This window comes from Nyctereutes procyonoides, unplaced genomic scaffold (genome assembly GCF_905146905.1).
Source record: "Nyctereutes procyonoides isolate TBG_1078 unplaced genomic scaffold, NYPRO_anot_genome, whole genome shotgun sequence".
In the NCBI taxonomy this organism is placed as follows: Eukaryota; Metazoa; Chordata; class Mammalia; order Carnivora; family Canidae; genus Nyctereutes; species Nyctereutes procyonoides.
This window is the reverse complement of record NW_026575118.1, coordinates 563,729-583,769: the sequence shown is the minus strand read 5'-3', so window position 1 is coordinate 583,769 and position 20,041 is coordinate 563,729. Positions and strand designations below refer to the sequence as shown.

The window sequence follows — 20,041 nt, the reverse complement described above, 5'->3', positions numbered from 1 at the left end:
TCTGAAGACATTAAGTAACTACTTTTCCCCCTTGCCCCCAGTGAAGATGATTTTGTCATTGTCAGAGTTCCCTCAAAAAGCTTGTCAAAGAAGAGAGAATGATGTTCTCATGTGAACCTAAGATGCTGTGAGCAAGGATGTCACATTCTCATTTTCTCCAGTACAATTGTCCTAAGGCAGACTTTTTCATGCTGTTACTTACCCATCAAATATTGCAACACTATGTAAGAGGAAAAGAAACTTGAAAATTATAGTAAAAGATCAGGAATAAATGTCTTTATTTTATACACACAAATACACACACATTATACCATACATACATATATATATATATATGAAAAAAAACAATAAAACTAAACTCTGTCAATTTAATCTTTCCTTAGACAACCTTAAATATGATCAGAAAGCTTCTCTTCCTACAGGTACATTTCTTGTTTTCTGCCTGTTGGGAAGAAAGGAAGTGAAGGATGACTTTTAACTCATGTGTGAGAGGGTGGTCCAAAAGCAAAGCCTCCTTAGGTATTACTGGGAGGATAAAATCTTGACAAGTTGAATAAAGACAGCAAATGTGATCAATATATTCCATGGGAAATATCATCTATGTCAAATATATAAGAAAGCATATATAAACTGACATAAAATGGAAGAAACAGCAAGTACACACTCAATTACAAGTATGTAGAAATGGTTTTATTACTTTTTATAAGAAGACTGAGTCTTCCAAGAAATTCAGAAAAGAACATTCATAATCTTACTTTCTTCACACAACTACTTTCTATTTTTGTGCATTCCTTCCTCATTTTGTCTTTATGCATATGTATTTTCTGTAGTCGTACTCATGGCACGTACATTTTGTGTTCTGAGTTAGCTGAGTGTTGGCGTGGTTTTGGTGCTGCTATAGTCCTGACCATTACTGGGAAGGGTTTATTGTAATCCATGCCTGGGACATACTATCCGTTTACCTCTTAGGAAGAGTCATCAAAAGGGAAGAGAATGTGGATTCCGATATTTGGTGTACAGATAATTGCCTGCAAAGAATTTCAGTGTGCATTTCCAAAGAACCAACTAAAATACTACAAAGTGAAAATTGATCTAAAAGTTCAAAAACTGAGTTCTGCTCTAAGCTTTATTAACTCTCTTCTTCTGCTGGGTGTAGGATCTATTTGCTGTTTTTTCTCTAGATCCTTTATGTGTAAGGTTAGCTTTTGTATTTGAGTTATTTCCAGTTTTTGAATGGATGCTTGTATTGCGATGTATTTCCCCCTCAGGACTGCTTTTGCTGCATCCCAAAGATTTTGAACGGTTGTATCTTCATTCTCATTAGTTTCCATGAATCTTTTTAATTCTTCCTTAATTTCCGGGTTGACCCTTTCATCTTTTAGCAGGATGGTCCTTAACCTCCACGTGTTTGAGGTCCTTCCAGACTTCTTGTTGTGATTTAGTTCTAATTTCAAGGCATTATGGTCTGAGAATATGCAGGGGACGATCCCAATCTTTTGGTATCAGTTCAGACCCGATTTGTGACCCAGTATGTGGTCTATTCTGGAGAAAGTTCCGTGTGCACTTGAGAAGAATGTGTATTCAGTTGAGTTTGGATGTAAAGTTCTGTAGATATCTGTGAAATCCATCTGGTCCAGTGTATCATTTAAAGCTCTCGTTTCTTTGAGGATGTTCTGCTTAGACGACCTATTGAGCATAGAAAGAGCTAGATTGAAGTCACCAAGTATAAGTGTATTACTATCTAAGTATTTCTTCACTTTGGTTATTAATTGATTGATATATTTGGCAGCTCCCACATTTGAGGCATATATATTGAGGATTGTTAAGTCCTCTTGTTGGATAGATCCTTTAAGTATGATATAGTGTCCCTCTTCATCTCTCACTACAGTCTTCGGGGTAAATTTTAGTTTATCTGATATAAGGATGGCTACCCCTGCTTTCTTTTGAGGACCATTCGAAATCGAGACCAGAAGAACTGTGGAACAGATCAACAAAACCAGGAGTTGGTTCTTTGAAAGAATTAATAAGATAGATAAACCATTAGCCAGCCTTATTAAAAAGAAGAGAGAGAAGACTCAAATTAATAAAATCATGAATGAGAAAGGAGAGATCACTACCAACACCAAGGAAATACAAACGATCTTAAAAATATATTATGAACAGCTATACGCCAATAAATTAGTCAATCTAGAAGAAATGGATGCATTCCTGGAAAGCCACAAACTACCAAAACTGGAACAGGAAGAAATAGAAAACCTGAACAGGTCAATAACCAGGGAGGAAATTGAAGAAGTCATCAAAAACCTCCCAAGACACAAGAGTCCAGGGCCAGATGGCTTCCCAGGGGAATTCTATCAAACATTTAAAGAAGAAACCATACCTATTCTACTAAAACTGTTTGGAAAGATAGAAAGAGATGGAGTACTTCCAAATTCGTTCTATGAGGCCAGCATCACCTTAATTCCAAAACCAGACAAAGACCCCAGCAAAAAGGAGAATTACAGACCAATATCCCTGATGAACATGGATGCAAAAATTCTCAACAAGATACTAGCCAATAGGATGCAATAATACATTAAGAAAATTATTCACCATGACCAAGTAGGATTTATCCCCGGGACACAAGGCTGGTTCAACACTCGTAAAACAATCAATGTGATTCATCATATCAGCAAGAGAAAAACCAAGAACCATATGATCCTTTCAATAGATGCAGAGAAAGCATTTGACAAAATACAGCATCCATTCCTGATCAAAACTCTTCAGAGTGTAGGGATAGAGGGAACATTCCTCAACATCTTAAGAGCCATCTACGAAAAGCCCACAATCATTCTCAATGGGGAAGCATGGGAGGCTTTCCCCTAAGATCAGGAACAAGACAGGGATGTCCACTCTCACCACTGCTATTCAACATAGTACTGGAAGTCCTAGCCTCAGCAATCAGACAACAAAAAGACATTAATGGCATTCAAATTGGCAAAGAAGAAGTCAAACTCTCCCTCTTCGCTGATGACATGATACTCTACATAGAAAACCCAAAAGCCTCCACCCCAAGATTGCTAGAACTCATACAGCAATTTGGTAGCGTGGCAGGATACAAAATCAATGCCCAGAAATCAGTGGCATTTCTATACACTAACAATGAGACTGAAGAAAGAGAATTTAAGGAGTCAATCCCATTTACAATTGCACCCAAAAGCATAAGATAACTAGGAATAAACCTAACCAAAGAGGTAAAGGATCTATACCCTAAAAACTATAGAACACTTCTGAAAGAAATTGAGGAAGACACAAAGAGATGGAAAAATATCCCATGCTCATGGATTGGAAGAATTAATATTGTGAAAATGTCAATGTTACCCAGGGCAATTTACACGTTTAATGCAATCCCTATCAAAATACCATGGACTTTCTTCAGAGAGTTAGAACAAATTATTTTAAGATTTGTGTGGAATCAGAAAAGACCCCGAATAGCCAGGGGAATTTTAAAAAAGAAAACCATATCTGGGGGCATCACAATGCCAGATTTCAGGTTGTACTACAAAGCTGTGGTCATCAAGACAGTGTGGTACTGGCACAAAAACAGACACATAGATCAATGGAACAGAATAGAGAACCCAGAAGTGGACCCTGAACTTTATGGTCAACTGATATTCGATAAAGGAGGAAAGACTATCCACTGGAAGAAAGACAGTCTCTTCAATAGATGGTGCTGGGAAAATTGGACATCCACATGCAGAAGAATGAAACTAGACCACTCTCTTTCACACAAAGATAAACTCAAAATGGATGAAAGATCTAAATGTGAGACACGATTCCATCAAAATCCTAGAGGAGAACACAGGCAACACCCTTTTTGAACTCGGCCACAGTAACTTCTTGCAAGATACATCCACGAAGGCAAAAGAAACAAAAGCAAAAATGAACTATTGGTATTTTATCAAGATAAGAAGCTTTTGCACAGCAAAGGATACAGTCAACAAAACTCAAAGACAACCTACAGAATGGGAGAAGATATTTGCAAATGACGTATCCGATAAAGGGCTAGTTTCCAAGATCTATAAAGAACTTATTAAACTCAACAGCAAAGAAACAAACAATCCAATCATGAAATGGGCAAAAGACATGAAGAGAAATCTCGCAGAGGAAGACATAGACATGGCCAACATGCACATGAGAAAATGCTCTGCATCACTTGCCATCAGGGAAATACACATCAAAACCACAATGAGATACCACCTCACACCAGTGAGAATGGGGAAAATTAACAAGGCAGGAAACAACAAATGTGGGAGAGGATGTGGAGAAAGGGGAACCCTCTTACACTGTTGGTGGGAATGTGAACTGGTGCGGCCACTCTGGAAAACTGTGTGGAGGTTCCTCAAAGAATTAAAAATAGACCTGCCCTACGACCCAGCAATTGCACTGTTGGGGATTTACCCCAAAGATACAGATGCAATGAAACGCCGGGACACTTGCACCCCGATGTTTCTAGCAGCAATGTCCACAATAGCCAAACTGTGGAAGGAGCCTCGGTGTCCTTCGAAAGATGAATGGATAAAGAAGATGTGGTTTATGTATACAATGGAATATTACTCAGCCATTAGAAATGACAAATACCCACCATTTGCTTCAACGTGGATGGAACTGGAGGGTATTATGCTGAGTGAAATAAGTCAATCGGAGAAGGACAGTGTATGTTCTCATTCATTTGGGGAATATAAATAATAGTGAAAGGGAATAGAAGGGAAGGGAGAAGAAATGGGTAGGAAATATCAGAAAGGGAGACAGAACATAAAGACTCCTAACTCTGGGAAATGAACTAGGGGTGGTGGAAGGGGAGGAGGGCGGGGGGTGGGGGTGAATGGGTGACGGGCACTGAGAGGGGCACTTGATGGGATGAGCACTGGGTGTTATTCTGTATGTTGGTAAATTGAACACCAATAAAAAATAAATTTATTAAAAAAAAGACCATCTACAAAAAAATAAATAAGTAAATGTTCAAAAACTGTGGTATTTCTTTGATGTTTTCTCTGTCATTTTCTCTGCTACTCTCTGTCCATTATTGAACTCTTTCGTATTGTCTGTATATCATAAGAGAAAGTTGACATAGCAACATGAAGTCATTGAACGTCTTCTTGCCTTTTTTTCCTTTGGATGCTTCAGGAAGGGAAATATGGGTGCTTTCAGCTATGATGAAGATATTCATTTACTAATAATTTGGTAATCTTGTCACTATTTGAACTGGTATAAGTTTAACTTAGGTAAGCATGTTTTGAGTGTGTACTGTGTTAATATGAGAATATTTTAATAGGTGGGAGGTGCTTCTACATGTACTTTGCCCTTTACTCCTTTTTTTTTTTCAAATTTTATTTCTTTATGATAGTCACAGAGAGAGAGAGAGAGAGAGAGAGAGGCAGAGACATAGGCATAGGGAGAAGCAGGCTCCATGCACCGGGAGCCCGACTTGGGATTCGATCCCGGGTCTCCAGGATCACGCCCTGGGCCAAAGGCAGCGGCCAAACCGCTGCGCCACCCAGGGATCCCCCCTTTACTCCTTATTAAAGCCCTATTAGAGAGGAACTAGTAAATCCAATGTACCCAGCAGGAGTCTGGGATTCAGAAAGCGAGGTCACGTGTCAAGGTCGTTCAGCCAGTGGTTGTCTGAGCTGGCTTTCCAAGCCAGACAGGTCTGAGCCACCCCAAATGCACTGTTCTGTGTGTTTAACAGTGTGATGCAATGTTCATATTTGTGGCAGTTTAAAATGCCCAAAGAGCAGTAGTAGAGGGGAGAGAGAATCCCTGCCATCCTTTAGAGAGGGGTATTCAGTCAGAGGAATGTGGGTTTCTTTTTATGTTTTTAAAGATCTATTTATTTATTTATTTTAGAGAGTGGCGGGGGCGGGGTGCAGTGCAGAGCCAGAGAAGCAGGCTCCCTGCTCAGTGCAGAACCCAACGTGGGTCTGATCCAACAACCCTGAGATCATGACCTGAACCCAAATCAAGAGTTGGACACTTAACCAGCTGAGCCACCCAGGCACCCCTCTTTTTTCTTTTAAAAAATTGTTTCTGGCCATCTTATGTTACTGTTTACCATTGTATCATGGCCTGAGGGCCTCTTGTAAGCCTCCTTCTCAGAGAACTCTCTCAGAACATTTTTCGCACCCAGCCTCAGAACACACATACATGCTCCAGTGTGAAGTCTCTGGACGGGGAAAGATGATAGGTCTTCGTTTGCAGTTTATAAAATTCTACCTGATGTACCTGTTACTCTCCCATGCTATCTCAATATAAAAAATTATAATAATCATAGAATATGGAAATCTTAAGTTCCTAACCCCTCTCTTAATGCCCATAGAGGCAGTCTACAATAACAAGACTAATAATAGCTACCATTTATTTGAATGCTTATGCTGTGGGGAGAGCCTATGCTTCATGATGTAATATGGATTATTTCATTTTATTTTCCAAGTAACTCCATGAGGCAGGAATTGGGATTTGAAAGGATCAATGAAAAACATTCCTCCTTTCTCTAAGCTCAAAGCCAATTTAGAAGTAGGAACAGGAATCCAACCGATGAAGATCAAAATGCCACCTTCAGTGCTCATGATACTAATAATCGGGGAATAAGGCTTATGACTACCAGCCAAGTAGGATTGCAATATTTTCCCCTGGGTAAGTCTGTAAAAAACACACACACACACACACACACACACACACACTTACCTAGTCACGATCCCTGCCACTTGCAAGGGTACCTGGCCCTATTTCACTTATGGGAGACCTGAGAAGGATGAGCACTCTCTACTAACAGGCAGATTCCAGGAGGAGGGAAAACAAACAGACACCAAAGAGGAGAAGGGCTGAACCGAGCATATGTGCACCTGTAATCTGTTTCTCCCAAACTCACAAATCAGATAACTGCTTTCCTCCTGTGGGGAAAAGTCAGTGAGGAGGTGGAGAAAGGCCAGGATGTCACAACTACCAGGGTTCCTGACACATGAATCAATGTAAAGGAAGTCTTTGTGCCCAGTTGTAGGTATTGTCCACAGATCTGTCCTGCAGATAAGGTAACCCAGGCCCTGAGAGACTAAGTAAGAGTTTGCGATTAGTGAGTAGCAGAGAAGTCTAAATAGGGTCAGTCTCTAAGTGATGGATCAAGCTGGACAGGTTGGGGCAGGCTCCAACTCCATCCCAGGTACAAGACAAAGGGAAATAAAATTGGAAAGGCAGATGTGAGAGGCACACAATCAGAAGTGATGAGTTCTCCCATGAGGCACCTGGGTGTCTCAGTTGGTTAAGCATCTGCCTTTGGCTCAGGTCATGATCCCTGAGTCCTGGGATCAATCCCTGCGCAGGGCTCCCTCCCTGCTCTTTGGGTGGCCTGCTTCTCCCGCTTTATTGCTTGTGCTCTCTCATGTGCACATGCATGCTCTCTCTCTGTCTTTCTCTCTCTCTCTCAAATAAATAAATAAAATCTTTAAAAACCAAAGAGTTGGCCTCACTTGTTATGAGAGCTGGGGAGTTGTTAAAGGGACTCAAAGTGTTCTAGTATGCCTAGTTGGAAAATGCTAAAAGCATTACACACATACACACACACACGTTGTGTTTCCAGGGGAGAAGAGCCTGTGCTTTTTTGCACAGGTGAGTTTGAGATACCTTGTCGGCTGGGCTGTTGGAAGTTTGAGGGAAGGTTGGCAGTGGAGATGCAGATTTTGACATTGTCCCTTTAAAGGTGACTGCTGGCTGAAATTAAGGGAGCACTAAAGTCAGAGCGGCAAAAGAGGCAATCAGTTTCACAACTGAGTTTTGTTTTCGAAATAAGCCAGAAGATCTGAGTTGGTAACCTTGAGTGACTTGATGTTTAAAGGTGAGCCCATAACGACTTAGAGACTGACCTCATCTTTTAACCATAGCCCTGGTGCATGACACAAGCTGACAGCCCACACTGGAGTGCGGGCCAGCTGCCATTTGTCCCTCTAAGTTCACTGCCCATCCATTTCTACCCTGGGAGAGTGACATGTAGGAGCTGCATCAACTGGATCCCCATTGGGTCCAGCCGCTGAGAGGACTTGGGAGGCATCAGGGATGAGAGGCTAGTGTATTTGTGTCCTTGGCTCTTTTACTGTCTGATCCTCATGGACTTGCTGCTTTCCTTTGACCAAGACTTCCTATGGTAATTTTATAGAAGGTTCCAGTAATTGCTTTCTCTCTGTCCTTCAGGCCTAGAGGTGGTAATATCTTCCACTATTATGAGCCCCAGGGGACTCAACTGACCTTTGTTAGAGTTTATGAACACAGCTCACATATTTTTTTTAAAAGATTTTATTTATTTATTCATGAGAGATAGAGAAAGAGAGAAAGAGGGGCAGAGACACAGGCAGAGGGAGAAGCAGGCTCCTCACAGGGAGCCCGATGTGGGACTTGATCCCAGGACCCCAGGATCACGCCTTGAGCTGAAGGCAGACAGTTAACCACGAGCCATCCAGGCATCCCAGCTCACATCTTTATAAATGTCTTTGTTGAAGTCTTCCCGACTTCCTGGCCCCTACTAGGACCATGGATAAATAATATATCTAGTAATTCAGAAGGAATTTATGTTCTCTAAAGTACTAGCCTTATGCTTAATAAACAGAGAAGGGCTTCTAATCTGAGGGTCTCCGACCTGGAAAGAGACGAGAATTAGTACAGGGTATGCAGATCCACATGTACATGCAGCACCGTCCATGAACAGAATAATAGCTTACACAGTTGCTATGCTTTTTCAAATGTTTGTTAAGTGCCTTAGTGATTTCTAAAATTAAAAAAAATGCATTTGAAAATACCATGAAAATGGTTTTTTTTTTTAAGATTTTATTTATTTATTCAAGAGAAACACACTGAGAGAGAGCCAGAGACACAGGCAGAGGGAGAAGCAGGCTCCATGCAGGGAGCCCAATATGGGACTCGATCCTGGGTCTCCAGGATCAGGCCCTGGGCTGAAGGTGGCGCTAAACTGCTGAGCCACCTGGGCTGCCCATGAAAATGGTTTTAACTGATATCTTTATATATTTCCTTTTATAAATTTTTTTTCGTTTGTTTGTTAGAGAGAGTGAATGGGGGGCAGAGGAAGAAGGAGAAGCAGACTCCCCGCTGAGCAGGGAGCCCAAGACAGGGCTTGATCTCAGGACACTGAGACCATGACCTGAGCTGAGCCAAAGACAGATGCTTAACCAACTGAGCCACCCTGTCACCCCTTTATATATTTTCTTAACCAACAAATAACATATAAAAAATATAACTATTGCCATGTTTGGCTAAGGAAATATTTACTTTTAGGAAATATTTAAAAATATATAGAGTGAATTCACATGTGAAAATGTTGGTTGGGAACTTAACTTCTAAGACCTTTGTTGTTAAAGTTCACCAAACCTTTCCTTGGGTCCAAAACTAGAAGGAAGTAGAATGACCCGGGTCAGTTATAGCTATTTCTCTCAGGACGGAGACAGACGACCACCCACATCTTGAAAGAATTTTTGTAAAATCATTTCTAAGTTTTTCATTTCCAAAATGAAATTCAGGTCCTTGGTCTTACACTAAAGAGTACACCACATTCTCAGCCTTGGCAACACCTTGTCCTTTGTGTGACCTACTGTGGCTCAAGCAGTGAGCAGAGTCTACAGAGTGCAAAAATAAACATCTCTAAGGGCCTGTGGAATTTGATGGCCTGTGCAGTGTGGGGCAGACAGTGGGCTGAGTGCCAGGCTCTGTAGGTGAGCCCTCCAGCAACCCGCCTGCATTTTCAGCCGCTCTCTTGGTCACCAGAAAGGCCAAGCCATAATTAGAAGCTTGGGATTTTCAGCCCTTCTCCATTTTTCAGAGAGAGGAGAGGGGCTGAAAATGGAGTTAATAATCGATCACATCTATGTGAGGAAGTTTCCATAAAATCAATAGTATGGGGCTCAGCTTCTGGGTTGGTGAACACATGTAGGTGTGGGGGAAGTGTCATACCTGGAGAGGGCACATACCTTGCTGTATGTGTCTCTTGCATCTGGATGTTCATCTGTATTCTTTGTCACAGCCTTTCATAGTAAACTGGCAAACATGTGTAAGTGTTCCCCTGCTATGAGCTGCTCTAGCAAATTAGTGGAACCCAAGGAAGAGGTAGATCAGCGGTTGGTTGGTCAGAAGTTCAGATGATACCCTAGGCATGTGACTAGTGTTTGAAAGGAGGGCAAGGGACAGTCTTCTGGGACTGAGCCCTAAACATGTGGGATCTGACACTTTTTCTGCATAGAAGTGTCAGAATTGAGTTGACATCTTGGATACATTGTTGGTGTGCAAGAATTGCTTCTTGGCGTGGAGGTCACCAGAAGTGTCAGAAGTGAAGCATCCTATGTAAGTGGTAAAGGAGGCTCATGGGAGAGAAACACATAGTAGGGAACAACTGGATTTTCCCTACTCAGGAGGGAAAAAATCTGAGTTTTTCCATTACACTGACAATGATGTTTCCAGGTTTGGCCTGGTCTGGGATTAGTGAGATATATTCACTTAAGGCTCTGTTACCCAGATGCTGGAAGGCTGGTTAATCTGGTTTGACAGTGGATAAAAAGAATAAAGAACTGATGGGTAATTCCTTGCCCCCATACTCCTTCCCCATGTGATTTGAGAAAAGATCCAGAACTCAAGAGTTAGGGATGTTCATTCCCTAAATATCTACTGAGGGCCTCTTCTCTTCCAGGTCGTGTCTGAGGTAAAGGAGCATCAAGGCCCCCCCCCCCCCCCCCGCTCTTAGGGAGCTCATACTCCATGCAGACTTGAGTCCTGCCTACACTGTCTTACAAACACCAGTTCTCCACAACACTGCATGACGTGAGGGGTTAACTTCTAGCCAACTGAAATATTTGACTGGTTGCCTCTCCCATTCCAACAACATGGCGCGTGGTAGTGATTATAGAGTGAGGAAACTGTTGTGGTATAGACAGGCAGCGCTGTTCTTCAATAAAAGGTTCTCTGTGAACTAACAAAAAAGACTGTGCGATACATCTCAAGCCCCGAGATTCTCCTCTGCAGCCAAGCAACCTCTGATAGAACATATTCTGACCTAATAATTCTATTCACTGTAAGAGTACAAAATTCGAATTAAAGACTTCTGCAAGACCACAGAGTTAGACACAGGAATTTATTCCCTGAGCCACACGAATGTTGAGCATCAGCTATATGCCAGAGACTGTGCCAGGCACAGGCATCCCTGACTGTGTATCATATTTTTTTTATCGGAGAGGGCTATAGCCCAGGCCTATCACTTCTTTTATTGGCACTTGCAAAGAAGAGAGACAAGAACTCCATCACTGTAGAAAATGGTCATGGGGGCAAGCTCCTGGTTATGAATTACACCATCAACAAACTATTAGGTGCAGAAGTAAGCATTTTTCTGATGTTGTCTAGAATCAGTGACTCTAGGGGTTAGGAGCTGGCAGGGAGGGAAAGAAGGGTGCTTTCTACTCTCTGTGTCTTATGTGGATCACAAGTTGTACCTTTCTCTCCCTTTCTGTAAACCAAATGCCATATAAATTGCTCTGCTGTTTATTCTAGGTCTTATGTAAAGTCTTCCTGTCCCCAGGGTCTCACACCCAGTGTAGGCACCCAGGCAGCTTTGTTACCAGAAGCCAGTGTTTAGTGCTCAAAGGCACCCGACAGACACCCCCACCCCACACACAAAATTTCTGGTTGAAGTCTATAGTTATGTATTCCCTGTTGCCAGAATCTGTGGGAGGACTAAGCAGAGAGAAGCAGAAAGGAGAGGGGGAAAAAAAGCAAATGACTAGTTTTTCTTTACTAAGAACAATATTATTTTTCATAGCACATGTGTGATATCATTGAGCAACAAAAATAAATAAATCCATATGCATTAGAAGGCATCTCTAAGACCAGAGACTCCAGATGGAAAAAATAGTTGGCTCCCTGGGCCAGAGACCGTGCAGACCCAAGCAGGAGTTTCTTTAATTTCCCTCCACATTGAGTCCTTTTCAGAGCTTGTGCTTGCCCCAGGCTAGAAGTCTGTAAGGCCAGCAGCTGGAACACTGCTCTGCTGCTAGGAAGGCTGGGCAGAAAAGTGTTGGAATCCTCTCCCAGCATACTTGGAGGATTGCCCTGCGGTACACAGGCTGTCCTCTGTGGTTCCCGGCCATTGAAAGTTATCAATCAACTTGGATAGACGACATCGTCCATGGAAGGAACATAGTATCTCCCACTCTCTTTTAGGCATTTATAAACTTCTCTCAGCACTGTTTTGTAGTTTTTAGAGTAAAAATAATGCAAAGATTATGTTGTTTATTCCTGGACATTTTGTGGTTTTGGATGCTACCAGAAAGTGATATTTTTAAATTTTAATTTGTAATTGCTGACCATGAATATATAGAAGTACGATTGACTACACAAGAGAAAAAAAAAAGAGTAAATTCCAGTTCATCAAAATTAATAGATTCTGCTCTTCAGAATGTACTGCTAAGAAACAAATGGGCAAGCCACAGAATGGGAGAAAATATTTGTAATACATGTCTACAGAGGACATGTATTACAAATATAAAGAAATTTTATTTCTCAATAAAAAGACAAACAACTTCCCCAAAATGTGCGTGATATTTGAAGAGACAAAAGAAGATGTATGAATAATTAATAGGTACATGAAAAAAAAAAGATTAACATTCTTTGCTGTCAGGGAAGCATAAATTAAAACTACAATGAGACTCAATTACATGCTGGGGAAACTGGACTTCTATTACTCATAATATTGTGTAGCCATTTTGAAAAATAGTCTGGGAGTTTCTTCTAAAGTTAAATATATACTTACAATATGGGGACGCCTGGGTGGGTGGCTCAGTGGTTGAGTGTCTGCCTTTGGGCATGATCCTGGGATCTAGTCCCACATCGGGCTCCCTGCAAGGAGCCAGCTTCTCCCTCTGCCTATGTCTCTGCCCCTCTCTCTCTGATTCTTATGCATAAATAAGTAAAATATTAAAAAAAAACACAGAATGACTCAGTAATTTCATTCCTACATATTTATTCAATAGAATGAAAGTAGATGTCCACAAAAAGACTTGTATATGGATGTCACAGAATCTTTGTTCATAATGGTCTAAAACTAGAAACAACTCTAATGTCCATCAACAGGTGAACGCATAAATAAATCGTGTGTATTGTATGTTTTATGTATATCCATAATACAGATTTCAGCAATTAAAAGGAATCTACAGATACAACATCCTAGATGATGTGTCTCAAAACATTATCGTGAGTGAAAGAAACTGGAAACAATATAGTCCTTATTGTGTGATTCCATTTTTACAGAATTCTTGGCTGACAAAACTAATCTATATTGGACAGAAAGTAAATTAGTGGTAGTGTGGTGCTGAGGTTGGTGGAGATTGACTGCAAAGGAGCATAAGGGAGTATTTAGGGTGAGGAAAATATTCTCTATCTTGGTTGTGGTGGTTGTGGTTGCATGAGTTTATACGTTGTCAAAAGTCACCAAAACATAGATTTAAAAATGGGTGTGTTTTATTGTGTATAAATTATACTTCAATTTTAAAAAGTTTGTAGCAGTCTTTGCCAGTTTAAAGTACTCTCTTTTATCTTAATCTTTTTTGGATCAACAGTTAGCGAAATCCAAGGTTAACCTCTAAGTAAGTGGTGTTTCTTCTTTCTGTGGTATTTTTCCCTCCTTCTCCTTTCTGCCCATCTGGTTTAGGGGAGAACTCCTGTGTGTCCTCATGAGGTGGTTGGCATGCAGTTCCTTGAATTCTCATTGGCCTAAGCAGAGCTTTCCTTAGTATTGGTGCTTAGGCATTCTGCCGGTGACACTCATCTTGCTGGCCTCTAGGTACTGGCTTCTGTCCTCACCGTCTCCCGTGCCACACATCTGCTGCTGGTGGAACTTCTGGTTCGTACTGTCTCTATGACCAGGACCCAAGGGAGTTGCCTACCTTTCTTGTTGCAGCTCTTCTTGAAGATCAGTGATGACTTCCATTAGGCTCAGACTATTTCCCTTTTGCCGCAGCTCTGCCTCTCATCTCTTAGTTGTAGTCCATGTCTCCACTGAGAATATGGGAGAGCATCTGTTACACTCCTGTGTCCCAAGGGAGGTGAGGGACAGACACTGAGCCCTGTCTTTGGCTTTCTCTCTGCCCAGACACGTCAGAGGCCAAGGGCACCCAATGAAGTTAGGTCTTTTCCCAGGTACCCACGGGATACATAGCACAAGCCTCCTTATTGCAACTCCCTCTCCCAAATACCCGGTTTCCTAATTCTTCACTCAACCACTTATCTATTCCTGGTCAAGACTCACAGCAATGGGAAATGCAGTCCTGAAAAACCTAGGCAGCTCATCACTATTCCTTTATAAAAAAAAACAAAAACAAACAAAAAAACCAAAACCTTTCCCTCTTCCTCTCTGGGTAGGTGTCTACTTTCCCTTGGTATAGTAGAAATTTCCCCTACAGTACAATCCTACGATTTCATAGTTATAGGTGAATTTATTATGGATGGGACTCATCTTCCTGTGTCCCACAGCAATAAACTTCTTGGCTTAGCTTTAATGATAGGACCAGTGAGAGAAAACCAGCTTGCCCGCAAAAGGAAATAAGTACCTCAAGAGATATTCCAAAAATATTACCTGCAGTATCAGAATATTTTAGAAGGGCCCCAGAAAACAGAGAGACTGGCAAATGTCATGATTCTTAAGTAAAAACAAAGAGTAGAATCAATTAGAGTTTACTGAGAAGTGCCCAGTCTACCAGAAGAGATACCTAATAATCAATTACCTGGTTTGAAGGATAAACGTCCCTTCAGTAATCCAGCTCTCTGGTTTTATAGATTGGGAAATGGTAACAAAGAGGAGGTAATTTGCGCAGGATCATCCAACTAAGTTGTGTCACTTGGACCCAATGGTCTTAACTCCCGCTCTTGGTATCTTTCTCCCACACACCTTTATCTGGTTTGTGGCTGCAAAGCAATTTATAAAGAAGGGTATAGCTGAAGGTTAAGGTGCTGGAAGTAAAAGGGAATGGAGGAAGGAACGAGCAAGAAAGATAGTTGGAAGCCTAACAAAACAAGTGGTTCCAGGACCACTGTCAGACTTTTCTCCTGTAAGAAGTACAGTAGGTCTGCTACCGACAGAAGAGATCACTTCAGAAGACTTTACCAAGGATAACACGAAAGATTTGCCCCACAAATGCTATGCTTTACTGGAAAGTTCTTGACTGTTAGCAAGAATTCTTTGCAAATGGTTAGATTTTTGAAAGCAAGGAGGATGAGGTGAAATTGAGCATATATCCTAATTTGTACTATTAAGGAGTAATCTTAGAGGAACATCATGACATAGAGCCTCTCTTGTTCCAAAAAGATTTTTCTGGAACTAGAAAGAGATGCAGAATGCAATTATATTTTAGTGGTTGGATGTCAAAATGAAATAAATTGGAGGCTGATTAGTAAAGTGAAGAATTATGTGATGCTAACATGCTTCCTTTGCATATAGTTTTAGGTATACTATTAACTCAGTAAAGGACTTTTTTCCCCTTATATTTGTGCCATATCAGGTCAGTTAATTATTTATAAGCATGCGCAGGCTAATATTCTAGGGGAACTGCAGGCTGCTCCAAAGTCTCTATGAAACTAGATTAGCCTTGTGTAACCTGTGCGTTCTTCTGAATACATATGGATCTATTACATGACCTGTTTTGAAAGAAACACAAGTTGTTTTTTGGGCAGTATACCCTTGGGCAGGCTTTCCCCTGTCTTTTGTCGTGATCACTCACACAAATGGGTACTCAAGCTTTACTGTTGTTTGCACAGCTTATTGACAGAAATGACCAATAGCGGTTTTGAAATCTGGAGGGTGGATGGGCAAGTGCACTGTCCAAAATCTGCCAGAGCCGCGGGTCTCCACCTGTATCTCCATGGAGAACTACCAGGTGAGTCTCTTCACTTCTTAGGGCTTCAGCTTCTTCATCATCATGAAAGGGAGAAAACCTGGAGGATCTGTCCCTGGGGCTTGTGAGGCTCAAGTATGCCTGTTTGTGAGGAATCATTAATCATAGTACTGCATACCGATGCCTTCAAAGCCATTCCTCCCCACCCTGGAACCCTGTGAGAATGTTCCTTGTTCTGTGGTTTTACCCAGGTTGACTTTAATTTACAACAGACTGCTGCTCACTGTGCTGTCAGAAAAGCACTGCTTGGGCATGTTACATCTTTAATTTGGACTAAGTAAGTGTATCTTTTGAGAGATCCTCACAAATTGCTTCTTAACTCGGGCGCCTGGGTCGCTCAGTGGTTGGGCGTCTGCCTTCAGCTCAGGTCATGATCCCGGGATCTGGGATCGAGTCCCACATGGGGCTCCCTGTGGGGATCCTGCTTCTCCCTCTTCTCATGTCTCCACCATTCTCTCTGTGTCTCTCATGAATAAATAAATGAAATCTTTAGAAAATTACTTTTTAACTCATAAAATGTGGGAATGCCAAAGAGAGGTTGCTCAACTAAAACAAATGAAAACGGAGTCATCTGGAGACCCAAGAGGCAAAGTAAAAGTTAATGATGCTTAATATTTTTGTAATGAAACGGAACATTTTATTTTGCCAGGGCTTGTTACCTATATCACATCCTCTACTGTAAAATCACCTAATTTTTATTGTGTTGTACAATAAATGATATGGTTCTTTCTAGTTCTTGAGATACTATCCAGGGGAAATTTTTGTGCTCATATTTACACCACAGGAATAGACCTGAACTATCTAAGAAAACTATATATAAATTGGTATTGGGGGGATCCCTGGGTGGTGCAGCGGTTTAGCGCCTGCCTTTGGCCCAGGGCGCAATCCTGGAGACCTGGGATCAAATCCCACGTCGGGCTCCCGGTGCATGGAGCCTGCTTCTCCCTCTGCCTATGTCTCTGCCTCTCTCTCTCTCTCTGTGTGACTATCATAAATAAATAAAAATTAAATTGGTATTGGGGGTGCCTGGGTGGCTCAGTTGGTTAAGCATCTGCCTTCAGCTCAGATTATGATCCCCGAGCCCCCTTCCTGCCCCCACATTGAACCTCAGCATTGGGCTCCCTGCTCAGTGGGGAGCCTGCTTCTCCCTCTGCCCTTCCCACTACTTGTGCTTTCTCTCACTGCTGCTCTCTTGCTCTCTCTCAAATGAATAAAATCTTTTAAAAAATAAAATAAAATGGTATTGAATACAATTTTGAAAACAAATCATAACAATTATGCCAGCTGTATACCTTTTTGCATAGTCTTTACAACTGTATACCTTTTTGCATATCCTTCCTGTTCTTTGTGACAGCTGCAAGTATACAACTTTTACGTAAGTTTTCGATAGCTTCCCCTTGCCATGTGCACACAATTTTAGAGATATCTTTTTGCCTTAACATGGCATCATAGATGTTTTCCCATATTACAGTATTATCTTCTTGCTTATGGTTTTAAAGGACTGGATACTGTTCCATTTGTTCCATGTGTTATAACTCTCAGATCACTTCCTAGTTGTTGAGCACTTAAGTTGTCTTTGTTTTATATATTATTCATGATACAACTATTATTTTCCACCCCTAGTGTCTGTCTTAAATAGTCTTGTTAGAATAACTTCCCAGCAATGAGATTACTGTTCAAAAAATTTGAATAACTTTCTAATTCTTGATCTATTGCACTCTATGACGTGGCATGTTTTAGCATTCTTGAACAGCCCTGGGCAGCACTGACTGATGATGGTCCTTGTACAGGACATTTATGTGTTGGTGGATTTATAGTCTTCAATTGGAAAACAGCTTAACCTTGGAGTCATTTTAATGGAAAAACTGTGAAGAGGCTAGAACTAAACCTAGACAGAGGTTTCTGAACTTTGGCTTTCTTGCTTGTACAATTGATTCTATCATTCCATGATACTTGGCACCGAATTATGTCTAAGCAGTGAGTTATTTCAGAGAGAGAGAGAGAGAGAGAGAGAGAGTGTGTGTGTGTGTGTGTGTTTGCCCAGGTGCAGGTAGAACCTTGAATGCTAATCCTATTGAAATTGTGAGAGAGAGCCCTAGACATAAAGCATCCCATAAATGTGACACATCTGGCTGTTTAAGAAACTTTGACTTATGGCAACTTGGGATGGGCAGGTGTTGAGAAGCTGTTGCTTGCAGGGGCCCGTCAGGTGTTGTATATGAGTGAGACAGCAGAGGTTGGACGGTACAGGAGTCAGGGACAGAGTGAAGTGGGGTTACAGGCCTTATCCAGGAATGTGCTGGTACTTGACTCTCTCTGACAGCTGCCACAAAAGAATGCCTGTCTGATATCTTCAGCACTTTAAAATTTTCAAGGGAATTGGGAAATAAAGTTTTAGGTGTCTTAGTCCATTTGGGCTACTGTAACAAAACTACCATTGACTGGATGGCTTGGATAGCAACCTTTATTTCCCACAGTTCTGGAGGTGGGAAGTTTAAGATCAAGGGGCTGGCAGAATAGGCACGGGTGAGAGCCCACCTCCTTGCTCCCAGACAGCCTCCTTTATGCTGTGTCCTCATCTGGCAGAAGAGGGTTAAGGAGCTCTCTGGGCCGCTCTATGAGGGAATGAATGCCATTCACTGTCTTTGCTCTGTATTTGCTCTCTGAACCCATAGACTGCCAGGTTGTTCCAATGGCTTTAAAGATGCATATTTGCAAGATTCTACTGTGAGCCCTCCCCACCCCCAAGAATTGTAGTTTTAAAGTAAAATTTTTATTAGTTTGATTTTCCCATAATTTACCAAGTGGTACATAGCCTATGTTCTAAGTAATGCATTCTTTGTCAGAGTTGGAGTGATGTTTCATTGAATTATTTTTACTTAGGATTTCTTCTGGTGCTCATAATCCAATTGTACCAAACAACTGAGTGATTTGCTCTGTCCAGGGGAAAAAGTATCTGTCAAAACTCTTATTTTTGCCTCTTAAACAATTAATCCCTAACAGTAATTCAGAAGCCTGTCTGACATGTTAAAGAAGACTTTAAGAAGCACCTTATATCACAGTTTCTGTGGGGCCAGAATCCAGGACTCAACGGGATCCTCGGCTCAGGATGTCACAGGCTGTGGTCAAAATGTTGACTAGGCTGCATTCTCAACTGGAGGTTCACCAGGAAAAAAATCTGCTTCCAAGCCCATTTGGGATATTGGCAGAATTTGTTTCCTTTCTGTTGTAGGGCTGAGGACTTTAGCTTTTTACTATCTTCCAGAGGCTGTCCTCAGTTCCCACAGGCTGCACACAGTGCCCTCCACGTGGCCCTCTTTCTAGGCAGTGTGCAATTAGCTTGTTCATCAAGGTCAGGAGAGTGAGAACAAATTTTCTAGCAAGATTGAGTCTTACATAGCACGATATAATCTTGGGATTCATCTCCTTTCACCTGTGCCCTACTCTCTGGTTCAGAGCAAGTCACAGGTCCCACCCACACTCAACGGGAGGGTTTATACAAAGTCAAGAAGAACAGGAGGTGGGACCATAGGAGTACCTTAGAGTCTGCCCCCCATAAGGATTCCTGGTGCCTTGAAATACTACCTGGGACATAGTAGACACTCAGTAGATTCTGGTAATTGAATGACTTAATGTTGCAGATATTACTTCTTTGCACCATGTATTGCTAGTGTTTTTTTCGCAAATCTATGGCTTATCATTTGGCTTCATTTATTACATGTTGTGATATGTAGAAATGTTAAATTTTAATTAGACAAATTAACTCAAATTTCCTTTTGGTTTATTACATGACTTCACATCTCAGGGAATCCTTCTCCTATCTAGAGACCAGATAAATATTTGCCTGTATTTTCAGCTGGAATTTTAATGATTTCTTTCTCCTTTTCTTTCTTTCTTTCTTTCTTTCTTTCTTTCTTTCTTTCTTTCTTTCTTTCTTTCTTTCTTTTCTTTTTCTTTTTTTTTTTTTTGCATTTAACTCTGACCTATCTAGAAGGTTAAGAACTAAAGGGAGAGGGCTGCCTGGGTGGCTTAGCTGTTTAGCGCTGCCTTTGGCCCAGGGTGTGTCCTGGAGA

At 41.4% G+C, this 20,041-nt stretch overlaps 1 protein-coding gene across 5 annotated transcripts in view; it reads left to right on the top strand.

Annotated features, from left to right (window-relative positions):
* The window catches only part of SLC16A12 (solute carrier family 16 member 12), a 78,850-nt gene that overhangs the window by 30,884 nt on the left and 27,925 nt on the right, over positions 1–20,041 (top strand). The window contains exon 1 of one of the 5 annotated variants that reach the window (XM_055334448.1): positions 15,884–15,950. The exons of the other annotated variants lie outside the window; for them this stretch is intronic. The gene's annotated coding sequence lies outside the window, so the exon portion shown is untranslated. Of the gene's footprint in view, positions 1–15,883; positions 15,951–20,041 lie in introns of those variants that run through there. 5 annotated transcript variants of the gene reach the window in all.